Here is a 12,904-nt window from a genome sequence, read left to right on the forward strand (position 1 = left end):
TATCTTTTGCTCCTTAATTCTCTGGAAACAGAAGAAAGTATGATTGGTGTTCAGGTTACCAATTAGGTAATAATTGTCACTTTTCTTCTCAGACAAGTTAAGTGTGAAAACATCTCTTCTTATAAAAATCAAGCTCTACTTGAATCATTTTTCCAGAATAACAGTGAGGTTTGTATATACACATTACTGTAATAATGTCAAAGTTCAATCATACGCAGAGTTTATTAGATTTTGGTTTATTCTTTCCCTTGAATTATTCATTGACTATCTATAATTTCCCAAAGAATAATTTCATAAAGTGCTGCAGCAATAAAACTCTCCATATATAGCGCACCAATGTGGATGGTATTTATGATGTACTCAAAGAAAGATCAGCCTGTTACATTAATCATGTAAAAGTATTGAAAAATTATATTTAATCATTTCTATTTGAAAATAAAACCTGCTCAGAGCTTTAAAACCTGCATGAAACCTAGAATTAAATTTCATACAACATTTCCTGCAACAATATACATAATTATTCAATACTTCCAGGTTTGTCTGGTGTTCAGTAATCTCTCATCTCATTTCCTCTGAATTGTGAGTTGTATTTAATCTTTTTTATTTAGTAGCTTTTGCTTAGAACATTCCAGATTTAATAAGGAGAAACAGTAAGATATATAAAGCTCTGTCCTTCAGTCAAGACAAGCTGAACAGCAAGACAGACATCTCCTTCCTGAAACCCAGTTCTGATTCTGAGGACCACAAGGACACTAACACAGCTTCAAGCACTCTCTGTGCTTATCCCAGCCTCAGCGACAAGAAGTACCCCTGCAGCATTTGTGCTGGCATGCTAGGGTGGGAATACAGTGTGTTCTTACAGAGTACCACGAGTTTTCTTCAGAACCATGTGTAAGGATGACTGTCCATTCAGCAACTGGGTGAAGGAAGCAAAGATGGGGCCTCCTAGAGTTTATCACTGGAAGTGCAGTGACACTGGAATTGTAAGCGGCATGAGTAAGATTAGTAAATTCTTCTGAATGCCACCTAGTTAGAGAATTAATTTTTCCCTATATTTGACTGCTGAGAGCACCGACCCACACTGTATTTCAGTTTGATCTGTCTGACAATTAAACTTTACAGGCTTTACTATACTCTGCCTGTAGAAAGTCAAGAGAAAGTCAAGTCTGAAGACACAACCTGTTCTTCAGTAGGCCAAAAAGCAGAAGTTCTGCCTAGTACTTCTGGCAGGCTCACACGCATGGTAAGCCAAATCATGCTAACATCTTTCAGATGTTTGAGAAGCTAAATATGGTATACCAATACGCCTAGTTTGTGGCATATAAAATCAAATGGAAAATGAGTGAGCATGATTCCTAATGAATCAGAATATATTGTCATAGAGCTTTACCTGTGTCAGAACTGCAGGAACATTCCATAAAGTCAATTCTTGAAAAGCTGGAAGCTGCAAATAAATGAACATGTACTTAATTAGAAATATAATAATGCCTTTATGTACTCTAACAAGCAAAGTGTATGTGTGTATAGAACATATAAACCTATATATATAAATGAAAGCTTTTTTTTCAGAATTTTAGTGTCCCTGCAAAGGGAGCGAAGAATAAACTATTGGTATAATACTAACAAGCTCAGCTTTTAGTTCTGAACTTTAATAACTTATTTGAAATAGCTCAGCCTCCTGTATATGAGCCATCCTGTATTGTTTCAGCTGATTTTGATTCTCTTCGTGCAGAAACCTTTTAGCTAATCATTTTCATCTCTGTGTGTCAATAAATCTTGCATCTCCAGGGCAATGACTTTTACTCAGCAAATGTTAAGCAGAAATAAAACCACCCAGAACAGTCTAAGCATGAGAATTTCAATAAGAATTTAGCAATACATTGATCCACTTCTCCCCCTTCTGACTTTTCATTACTATGTCACTTTCACCTCCTGAATTCAATAAGATAAAAAGCTAAAATAGCATGTGACTTATGGGCTTTAGCCAACCCTACTAAAATTATTTTTGAATGGCTTTTTCACCAACAGCAAACTCAAAAGAAGGTTTTATAATACCAAAGGTGCTAGAAAATGGTCAATAATCTATTCTTGAAGGGAAGAGTTGGCAGTCATAGACTACAACTGAATGACCTCTTCTATAAATATAAACAGAATAAAAAGCTGAAATTAGAAGATAAAAACTTAATATATGCAATAGTAGGAAAACAAAGCCTGTAATGAAAAGCCATGTTTCTATGGATTTCTAAATGAAACATATTATTACATGCCCTACATTTCCTCTTACTTGGAAGCCAGTTGACAAAGTATTTACATTTTAAACTGTTCCTTAAATAAAGTAAAATTAAGTTAATGTATCTCTTATGTAATTATTTATAAGCATCTACCACCTAAGAGCCACTTAGATGTGCCAAATCACACTTCCTGCACACCAGTTGAACAAATACTATTTACATTCCCCTAATATTTATCTATGAGAACTAGAAGATAATCAATAGTCACAAAACAAATTGATTGAAAACCTATCCTACCATTAAAAATGGTCATTGAAAAACTCACTGATCTTATTTTCAAAGTTTGAATTCTAGCACAAACAGATGGCAGAGATACTATGCCTCTTCAATCCTGACATATGAGTATGATAAACAGTGATGAGCATCAAATCTTCTTTAAGTTCACAATGTAGATAACTGTCTATCTCTATGGTCATCATGACAACTGATGAATGTCCATCAACATTTCATAGACATTTATCCTTACAGCACCCTGTGAGAGGCTGAGACACAGATCAGTGAATGAATGTGCCAGCACATTTGGGAAAATCGCCATGCATACAATACTACGCTCTCATCAAAACCTAGAGTACAGTTGAATTAATGTACAGTTATATTAACAGTGACTGCCAGAGGAATTACAGTATTTACTGTATAGTGCCACAGAATGAGCTGTTAAAAATCTTCAAATAACATTTACTGGTTAAAATGTAGCATAAATTCATTTGAATCATTGCCTTAGCAACAAAAATTTCATAGAAGTCAGCACATCTAGCTTCTTTTCTCTTCTTGTTTCTATTTCCCACCATTAAAATAAGTCACATTATCCAATTATATAGGAAGCATTTAAGAAAGGAATTATTATCTTTTAAAAAAATCATATAAAATTATTTTAATCTATGTAAGCACATGAAGTCTGATCCAGATAAACAGAAGTTAAAGACTACAAGATCAACAGTCTTTTTTAACCTCTCAAGTAGAAACCCATAACCTAAGCAAGGTGGTGTCTTTTACCATGTATTTTTGGCCTATAACTACTTCTGGTTTATAACCAATTTTCTTTTGTCAAAACTGTTATTCAAACTATATAAGCCTCAAAAAAATAAGAGTGAAGTGCATGTTATATTTCTTTATCTAATATATAGTACACCGAACCAAGTATTAAATACATAATTGTATCTAATGTGTTGGCTAACTCACTGCTTGTGGTTTATAAGATTGCAATCTTGCAGATTGACCTGGTTCATTTTAAAGCATTGTACTATTTTGTTGTCATTCTGAAAAGGAAGTGCAGAGACAACAGATAGTTAATAGAGCCACACAAATGGGCCACTCTATAGTTGATGCAACCACTGGTTCTAGGGAAGTCAGTGGAATTGGGCTGGTTGAGTTGAACTGAAGATCTGTCCCAAGGCACATGCTATCAATTTCAGCAGAGTTACATGGACTGGCATTAGCTGGAATCTGATCACAAGAATCCAATGCAGTCATTAGTTTAATTAAGTTTAAATTCTATAAGTCTAAGAAGTTGCATTCCTTTACAACAGTGTTACACTCTCCATAATCCTGTTGCATTAACTTTCTCTGGACCACATCTATTGCATTCTCCTGATTACTTCCATAGAACAGGGATTGCTGATGATGTGTACCAGCAGCATATTAGAGAAAAATATAGAGAGAAATCTATTTCAGTTCTACCAAGTATCGATAAAACAGGCAGCTTTCCCACAAATACCTGTTTGGAAAGCAGAGTAGTGATTCTAGCTATATTATGACTGACAGCAAGAACAGACTGCTTGAAGAAAATGAAAATATCTTGGTATTTACCAAAGTCAATAAGGAGTAATCTATACTGTTAAGTATTGGTGTTTGATCCTCATGAAAGACTCATTGTTAGATGATGAAAATGTCTAAGGGTCCATTCTTTACTAATTCTATACAAACAAACAGTAGTTTGCAACTGTCTGCAATTAAGAAAAGCATGACTAAGGACCACAGTGAGACCTTCATATAGCTGAGGTAGCCATAAATACAGATGTACATTCTCCTCTGATACCACCCTCAATTACAGTTCTGACTTACATAGTTCAAAAGTGTCTTTGCAAGTTTGTTCAGGAATTATTGCAAAATTCAAGTGCTACAGCTACTGTAATAACCTAGGAAAATTAAACATTGTACTGGTGCTGGCTCAGTTGTATTTCTAACCCCTCTGTGAGCTCATTCAGTTCAGCCAGTGGCAGAAAACTAACCGAGGCAAAAAAAAACAGGGAGTAGTCAAAGCCAGCAGTAAGGACAGCAGCATGATATTCCATGAGGTATTAAGAGCCATGATTTCTGCTGAAGGACATTTGAACAGCTGGTTGATCACACAGAATATCACATATAGGATATTAACTTTCAGACTAAAATTCAAAAGAGTCTGTTTATGTGGCTGAAGATGTATTCAAACTACAAAGAGTTGGAGAACACACCTGGTACCCTCCTGTTGCTTATCCTCCCTTCATCCTCTTCAGTCATCTGGTCCTGCCATATCTACCAAAGACTTTTTTTTTTTTTTTTTAAACTGAAACCAACAGAGCAAAGTTGAAGAGTTTCTATACATATGCTATTGAGATACATGAACTCTTCCTCTGGGCTTTTCTCAGATTTGGAGTACCAGCTCCTTGTCAAGCTTGTTCCTACCTTTCTTTTCCATGTACTTGTCCTTTCTCTTACCTTCTTCATTGTTACCTCATATGGGCACCCCTCTTCCCAGCCCCCTCTTTCCACTAATAACACTCCAAGATTTATTTGTTATAATGGTTTTCAGCTTTTTTCCATATATAGAAACATTTCACAATGGAGGTGTAGATCCAATAGAATGAGTTTCAGCATAACTACAATGGGTTGTTTTCGTCGATTCTTAGAACAGTCCACAGAAAACTAAGAGTCCACGCACTACCAAGTGAAACTACTGAGCTATAATATTGACACAGAGATACAAAACCACAAAAAGTTATTTCTCACACAATTTCATTTTCTAATCAAGAACCAATTGTCTTCTCTTGCTATCTTCCCTACTTGCTCCTTCCCCTGACAATGGAAATGACTGAGGTCTGCAAACACATAGAGTGTGATTTCTTATCTTCTTTCAGAATCTCCTGGAATCAGTTAACTGGAAAACATTAACAAAGCTTTCTGTAAGTCATTAACAGTTACATTACACTTCTCTAGAGGCCTTTGGAGTATCCAGTCTGTGTTTGCTCTGAGCTGAGTGAAATGCAAATCATTATTACTTATTTCTACTTGCTCTGCCACAGTTATTCAAACCATAAGGGCTCTAAGACATGTGACAATATATAAGAGAAATACTAGGGGGCAGCAGATTTCAGCTGGTTTTGCAGACACACAGCTGGGCCCAGACAGAAACTGATAGATAACCTATAAATCCAGCTAAGCTATAACAGGAACAGTGTGACTGACCATTCTCTGTCAAAATGATGCCACAGCACAGCACAACTTCACAAAAAGATGATGAATTCTGGGACAAGATCTATTTTCTTTCAGTTTTAGAGCAGACCTACCAGAGTGTGGTCATGATCCAAGATTTACACTCCCACAAGTTTTTCCTGCAAATGTTGAAAAAATGACAACGAAAATAAAGGAATTTGGCCATTAAACAGTGTTTACACTCCAAAATGTAGAAAGTGGTAAATAATCCAAGGTAAAAGGACTATTTGCAACCATGTTACTAAACCTTAGAAGTAAAACTAACCGTATTCATAATGTCCTGTATATTTTGTGACAATGGTATTACTCTCTTTCCCAAAAGACAGTGGAGATGTAGTTACATATCTGAAGGTGCCCAGAATACACTAGAATGAAGTCTTACATAGCAAAGCAGTCATTGGAGAAATTATGTTGTGCTATCATAGACACTTTTTGTCATCAATGTGTCAGTTTAAACAAAGCTGCATTAATAACTTGCTTTTAAAAGTGCATCGCTTCCTATCCTGAGAGGAAAACAAAACATGGAATTCAGAACTTCCTGCAGACTGAAAATTACAAGTTTGTATCAGCTCCATTCTGCATTAAAATGCCAATTCAGCACTAACGGAAATCTCCTACATCTATTCCTGCATCATGATAAACGTAAGCTTCAGTAACACAAAACAATCAAGTTTTGTACGCTACAGCCAACCAAAACGTTAACTAACCAACTTTATAATGTTAAGTTGATCTCATCCTCTCCAAGCATGACTTTCAGCATCCAACGTTTGTCGTAGCACAATGTTTCAACAGAATGCATACCAACAGGGTCTTCATGTAAATATTCAGAAAGGTTCCCTGGGGCATTTTTTCTGCAGCACTTCATGCAAACTTGTATACTAGTTCATTGATTTTGGTAGATACCTGCCTAGAAAATATGAGTAATGCTTTTTACTTATTCAAGGTAGAAATGAGAAAATGGGCTTAGAGTTGCTTTGTTTGTGTTTAAATATGAACATAAACATATTTTCCAACTTCTCTGATATGAGATTTCAGATTTGGTTTTCATAATGGAAGTGTCAGGAAGAAAGAAACAGATTCTGATATCCCACTAATTTTTTTTATAACACAGGTGATATGGTGCCAATAAAATTACAATGTAAGTATGTGCTAACATTTAACATGGCTGTCCTAAATAGAAGCTAAACTCATAGAATCATAGAATCATAGAATCATTTAGGTTGGAAAAGACCTTCAGGATCATCGAGTCCAACCATTAACCATGCCCACTAAAGCTTGTCCTGAAGTACCCTGTCTCAGAGTTCTGAGTGCCTTAAGTATTTCTCAAGGTCACAATGTAAATTCATAAACTTTACCGTAATAAAAGTTCAAATAATTTGAAGGTTGATGTAGTGTCTTTCACAGATTGTTCCGTAATGTCCTCATATAACAAAGGGAAATTGTATAATTAGTCGTGACAATGGACTTCTTAAAAATTTAAATTTGGCTACAGTTTCAGCAAGAGAGTCTGCACTTTATTAGCTGCAGTTCAGATGCATGAGCTACAAAGTCTGCTCATTCGCTCACTCTGTGTGTCCCTTCTAAGATTAGGAAAAGGAACAATCTAATTAGAAATAATCCCACCTAGAACAAATAACAAAAAAGAAAAGCGAGAAGAAAAAGCTTTTTGGGTTTTTTTCCCCAGTTGCCAGATGAGTCCATTAACTATTATGTGGACTGTGGTCTTATCTCAAGCAAAGGATAATGCGTTGGTCCATTTCAAAACTTTTTGTTTATTATATCTTTTAAAAATATTGTGATATTTTCTAAACATAATGGGGCCTGCACAAAACCTGCTGATTCTTAGAAAAAACAGGATACACTTTCAATGCACAGAATATATTTAACACTAAGTAAACTGAGCTGCAGAGAAGAAATAAGCTTTGGTTTATATAATGTCATTGCCTAATCTCTAACTCTCATAATGGGAAATAAAGTGGCTTTTATGAGGTTCTAGTCCCTCCAGAGTTATTTGGTAATAATGACTTAACAGGCAAAGTTTGAAAGTAAAACCAATTTTTAAGTGAGCCAGAATCACAGCTCTTTGGAGATTATCACTGGAGATCAAAGTCAGCAACAAATACCCAGAGCCGAACAGAGAATGTCAGGGTTGTTTTCTTAGTTCATAGAAGCTTCTGAGTTTTATATGGTCTCCTTGCTAATTAAGATTCAATATACCAGTTGGCTGTGATCTTTGGTGTCTTCCACACCTGAATAATATTTTCTGACATTTAAGTCAAGCTAAATCTGAGTGTCTTAGTGACAGTAATGAACTGTATACTCAGAACTATATTAAAATAAGGTTTCCTAGGTTGGGTTTCCTAAGTTTCTTTGAAAATGTGGAGGTAGCAGCAGAATGAGCTCTTTTTAAAATAATACGTGCCTTGTTAAAACATTTCAAAATTAAGATAAAAATTGAATGTATCAGGGTAAACAAAAATGCAAAACCTTGTAAAATCTGTATTTTATTTCCTATTTTAAATCATAGTGTTTCTGCAAGTAGCACAAAATAAATTTTGCTCTTTTTAAGACTGAAAGGTCTGGGAATTTTGAGAGACAAAAATCCAGTCCAGCAAAAACTGCTACTTCTATAAAGCCATAGTTCCTGTTTCCTAATATTTCCTACTATCATCATCAAAAACCATAACATCAGGTTCTTTCTTTTGTCCTTTATAATTCAGCATATTAGTCAGAAATACCTCAGAGAAACAGGTGTATGAGAGATTGTCAGGTATTGAAAAAGAGACCACTGCTTTTAAATTCTTATGTTGGGCTGGTACTAAAACAACAGAAAACTGATAGGTAGGAGAAATGTGCCAAGTAAAAAGAAGACACAAAAACTATCACATCGATGTACTAATTTTTCCAACAAAATATAAGCCACTGAATTGCAAACTCGGGAATAACAACTTACTCAGCACATGCATAGGGCTACCTGCCAGCTATTGAGTCATGGCAGAGTGTCAGTGCCACATGTTTCCCACAGCAGCTGAATTTTCATCAAACTCTGCAGTACAGCAGGTAGGAAACTACCACAGTCAAAGGAAAAAGACTGTGTAGAAAGTGATATGCAAATCAGACTGTTCATTAACAGGTCTAACCAGCTAAACAGAATGAGAACTACTAAAAAAAACTGGTAACATGGCATTTCTGCAGATGCCTAATTTTTTGTGTTACCAAGGATCAAACTCTGCCTATTTTATTTCTAAGCAAGATCACTCAAATCAGCAAAATAAGCACAGGCTAAATTTAAGTATATTGTTAAGTGCCACCCATAGAACGCTGCTTTCTCAGACTGAGGCAAATACAGAAGATGTGCTTGCCAGCTTGCAAGATTCACAAAGATTATATTACTGTATTGATGGTCTTCTAAAAACAGAGAAGAAAAATGTAAAATTCCAACTAAATAATATTTTACATGTTTTAAAAATAATGCCTATGGGAAAACTAAAAAGTTTTTTAAATTGTGAAAGGGAGAGACTTACTAAAAAATAAAAAGGATTGCACTTAGATTTTTAATTTAGTAACAAGAATTCCTGCCCTGCAACTAAAGCGATTTGTCATTTCCCATGGAGAGAAAAGGCCCCTCTCCCAATTACATGTTTTCATTCTTGCACTGACTCTGTCACTCATTTGACCCTCATTGAGTTCATTCAACTCTCCAAACTAGCAGAAAAATACTGAGGTTTTTGGCTGGGAGTTAGTTTTCTGCTCATTTAGTCAGATGAATCAGCTCATGGTAGTGTCATATGAGTACCTGAGCCAACAGAGGGAAGATGAAGGGAGGAGCATGCTGCTGCAAATGAGGGGGAAAAAAGGAGTAAGAAGTGATATTGCCGTCTTGGAGGTTGTGAGCTGCTGCACTGGCTCAGACATAATGCAAGATTTAATACAAAAGATGAACTCCCATAAACCTATGCAGGAAAACACCTGAGGATTTTTCGTTTCTCACAATTGGTTATCAGCCCTAATTCCATCTCTACTTCCTATGGTCCCTAAGAACAGTGCATGTTATATTTCATCACATTCCACTTTTCCACTACTAGCATCTACGTGCTCCACATCTGCCCTGGACAATAAAAGTTTTCTGGAATTTTGAATAAAAGTAACAATAAGCCTCACAACTATGATCGTGAAGAAGGTCCCTATCCTGAGGAAACTTCCCAGAGCAAATTCTTACCAGCTTTCTGTGGCTTCTGTCCTGTTCATGAGTATAAATCGATGTTACTTCACAGAGATTCAGATCTCCTATCAATTATTCACTGCAGATATTGAAACTTTGATTAGCAAGATCTAAAATCACTTGGTCACATTATGGTTTTTTGTTTCCTTCTCTAAAAGCAGGGATCATATCTTTAATTAATGCCAGTGAAGTTCATCTTCATGAAGCAATATAAATTTTAGCTAAGAAAGCAATGTGATCATGACACCATGAACTCTGCTCACTTGGGGAACATAAAGGAGGAAGACAGATGCAAAAAGCAGAATTGAGATCAGAGTACTCTGAATGCCAAAGTTCAGATCTAGGCACCATCTCCAGTCTATCACAAGACTGGTTTTAATAAATTTTGGAGACACTTTAGCCACAAAGCAAGTATTTTCCTTTGGACTCTGTACTCAGTGCATCTCAGAGCTGCTCTAGAAGTAAAACTTTACATAATGACTAAACTCAGAAATCAAACAGCTCACTGCTCTGATTCTGATCTAAAATTGAATTTAAAAAGAAGTTGGCTAATTAGGAAGCTCTACAGAGTTTCATAGTCAAATGAAAAGAGATCTGTACCAGAAATTATTTTTAAAAATAGTTAACTTGCCACCTAGATCCATAGTTCCATTATTTTTTGTATCCACACTAACCGGAGACTGGCCTGAAAAAAAAACTGGTTTTGTGCTAAAATTGTGGCAACGCCTATATTAGGAATCAAACTGGGGTTTTTTTTAATTGAGTTTTATGAAATATGGGCACAATGGTGAGAAAACATAGTAAGTCAGTCATATAAGGAAAAAATATTAGAACTTTCCTCTATTATCATACAGTCCTAGTCCTCTACAATTGCACTACCAAAAAGTTGAAGTATGTTTAAAATCCTTTCTCACATCCAGTCTGTTCAGGACAAAATTTTGCTGTTTTTCCTTTCCCTCATCTTTCTTATTTTGGGATCCATCATATCTACATCATTTCTTAAGCACATATGGATTTTGCAGCTCATCCTCTACAAATAACAAATAACCAAGATACTTTACTTTCAAAGATTTGTCATGAGCTGAAGTTAGAAGCCTGTGGCAAGTATAGTTGGTTTTGGTAATGAAAATTTATCGCTTTCATTGTGAAACATTTTCTCTACGACCAGATATAAAAGTAACCTTAACTGGAAGCACTCCAACTCAACAGCAGCACTTTACAATAATTTTTTTTTTTAAACAGTAGCATTAAATAGATATCTACTTACCCAAACCACATTAGCTCTGATTGTGCCAGGCATGATATATGCATTTAGTAATACAAGAAGAAGTCCCCATTCCAAACAGCCTGCAGTCTAAGTAGAGAAAATGAAGATAGTGGCTATTTTGTAGAAAGAAAACTAAGGCAAAGTTCTGAATCATAAACAATATAAGCATTAGGACATAAATAAACTACCACACATCTGGGAATAGAACAAAGATCTTCTAAGTCCCTCTCCAGTGTCTTAGCCATAAGGCTTCTCCTTATGAGCAAAATGCAGTATGACTTAGTATTGAACTGTGAAGTTTTTAAATCAAGTAGTATTTGTCTTACATACAACATTTTCTTCAAAAAGCAAAACCATTTTTCTGACACCATGCAACTCATTAATGACTTTTCAATTTACAAGTAAAATGCAACCAGCTGTGACTGCCTTTATATCCCATTTACTCATCTTTTTCAGCAGCATATCCAGATTTTCTCCTCTACCTGAAACTACACGTGGATTTTTCAGAAACAAAGAAAACATTAATAGTAAAACTGAGATTTGCTCATCCTGGGAGCAGACACCTGACTGGCAGGAACCATCACGTTTGGAACATGTGGAGATGCACCTGAAATACCATCCGTTTTTAAGAGTTCCAAGACAGCAGTGGTAACACACCAATACAATACTGTGAAACAAAAGAAATCTTTTCCTTCATTATTTAGAGACTCCACAAGGCAACCTTGAAACAGTTAAAGACCAAAGTAGGGCCTCACTATTATGTGAAAGTTACCACCTTGGGTGGCCTTACGCCCTAAACCATTATAAAGCATTGACTCGAGGGAGATCAATACCAACATATCCTGGCAGTACTGGTGTTTGGAGCTTATGAAATCTGACAAAATCACCGCCTGAAATGTTAATTGGCAGAGAACGACAGGATTTTTTATCGCTCTTATTATAATTAAAAAATAAACATGTTTATGTTTATTGGAAAACCAAGAAAACTGTTTAACTTCAGCCTTTATTACTATTTTAGGGCCTCATCTTTTTCTTCCTTGCTTCAGTCAATAGGGCCATTTTCAGATGGGGGTTTGGGGGGGTTGTTTTGGTTTTTACAAAAGGGAGATTATTCAAATACAGGGGTAGAAAATTTTGCTACAGTTACTAATACCATATTTCAAAGCAGCAGTCAGGGCAATGTGTAAAATCTTCTGGAATTAATAGAACAAAGAGGAAAAGGAAAGATGACAAGACACGGTATCTTAACAGCTGGATGCCAATTACTACTCTCTGTTAACAAAACACAGCCATCTACCGGAGGTTTCTTTGTCTCCCCAGTTGCACAAAGTGGCAATTCAATTAGAGGTCTCTTCCTTTCACACAGCTCGAAATTTTAAACAAGTTTCACCTAAAAAGATTAATGTTCTCCACTTCATTTCATTGAAGCCATTATTACACTTCTTTCTTGCCACCCTAGTTATTATAAATTATGGCTCTTTCACCATTTGATAAATTCTGTAACTTTCATCTTTGTGTGCTTTTAAAGTTCACCCGTAGGGAGGAGGTCTTCTGTATAAAAAGGAACTCTTGATCATGTGAGATGGTTCAAGGAGATCTGTATTACATGAGGTGAGGTGTCAACAGAAATTTGCCATGGTAGGCACTTCTTGTTAA

General features: G+C 35.7%; 1 long non-coding RNA gene across 1 annotated transcript; it reads right to left on the reverse strand.

The window, feature by feature from the left end:
• Positions 1-1,390: 1,390 nt before the first annotated feature.
• Positions 1,391-11,314, reverse strand: LOC104838884. The gene is made up of 2 exons (XR_775117.1): positions 11,249-11,314; positions 1,391-1,444 (listed from the first exon to the last, which is right to left on the reverse strand). It is a non-coding gene; the product is annotated as an uncharacterized LOC104838884 (long non-coding RNA).
• Between the last annotated feature and the right edge of the window lie 1,590 nt (positions 11,315-12,904).

Source organism: Haliaeetus leucocephalus, unplaced genomic scaffold (genome assembly GCF_000737465.1).
Source record: "Haliaeetus leucocephalus isolate CR32 unplaced genomic scaffold, Haliaeetus_leucocephalus-4.0 Scaffold656, whole genome shotgun sequence".
In the NCBI taxonomy this organism is placed as follows: Eukaryota; Metazoa; Chordata; class Aves; order Accipitriformes; family Accipitridae; genus Haliaeetus; species Haliaeetus leucocephalus.